This window comes from Halyomorpha halys, unplaced genomic scaffold (assembly GCF_000696795.3).
Source record: "Halyomorpha halys isolate HHAL.00 unplaced genomic scaffold, Hhal_1.1 Scaffold614.1, whole genome shotgun sequence".
Taxonomy (NCBI): domain Eukaryota; kingdom Metazoa; phylum Arthropoda; class Insecta; order Hemiptera; family Pentatomidae; genus Halyomorpha; species Halyomorpha halys.
In genome coordinates, this window is record NW_027111364.1 from 297,834 (window position 1) to 298,961 (window position 1,128).

Sequence of the window (1,128 nt, forward strand, 5' to 3'; positions counted from 1 at the left end):
CAAACCTGGTTGAATGATGAAGAAAGTTAGTACCCATTTTATTATTATTGACTTTATTTATTAATTCACACATGTCTTCAGACTTAAGATAACCAGCAAATGTCATATCTTATAAAATTGCAAAAATGGTATTGTAGAGTTTGGTACCCATTGGTATCTCCTCCTGACAGTAATTGGCTTTATTAATTAACTAAGAAGATCCCTCATCCAGCTCCTTTTTTGTCTTTGGTACATGTTGTCGGAAAAGTTTGTGTTAGCATATCTTGAACTAGTTTATTGGTTTAGTGAGATAGTTTTTCATGTAAGATGTTTTAATGTGGTCTTGTACAGGAGTCTGTGTGCAGTGTTCTGTAAATGACGTACCTTGAAAATTGCATAATCTGAGGTAGTGTTTTTGATTGAAAAGTTTGTAGTTTGTTAATGTGAGTTTTTTTGGCTGTCCTATATTATTTGTGAAGCATATTCTCCAAATGGGTTTCAGTAAGTAGGTGTACCTGTGAAGTTGCTCTCTTAATTTTAGGGCAGATTGTCTGTGAAGAAAAGAGCAAGGAGCTCTAGACTTATATCACGTAAGTCGCATCTGCTTTACATGAAGATCTAGTAGGAGTCATCCTTCTAACGAAAGTCAGTCTTAGGCAAGTCCCTCATGACATACTTTATCAAATGCCTAAGCTACATCAAATAATACATCAGCTGCATATTGCCTTTGCTCCAGATCTGATGAAATGTAGTCAGAAACTCTATGTAATTTATGCGTATATGAGTGAAATGTTCGAAAACCAAATTGGTGGTTTTCTTTATTATTTGTTTTTCTTTAACTATCTCAGTCAGTCTTATGTATAAGAGTTTTTTGAATAATCTGGAGCAAACTTATTGTTCTGTATGAAGAGATTGCGTTAATGTTTTTGTTAAGTTAGTGTATTATGATGAGAATTTCCATTGCTAAGGGAATTTTGCTCTCCTAAGTATAGTGTTGTAGGGCATTGAAATAAATTTTTTAAATGTAAAATATTTTTAAATATGCAAAAGAATGGTTTTGTAAAAGTGTTTTAAGTTAATTCATTGCTTGAAAATCTAAATGTTTTTATAAAGTATAAGTTGGTAAAAAATTTCTCATTTATTCCTTTT

General features: G+C 31.8%; 1 protein-coding gene across 2 annotated transcripts in view; it reads left to right on the forward strand.

Moving 5' to 3' along the window:
- The window catches only part of Mnat9 (microtubule-associated Nat9), a 7,402-nt gene that overhangs the window by 1,244 nt on the left and 5,030 nt on the right, over positions 1 to 1,128 (forward strand). The gene's annotated exons all lie outside the window — the stretch shown is intronic.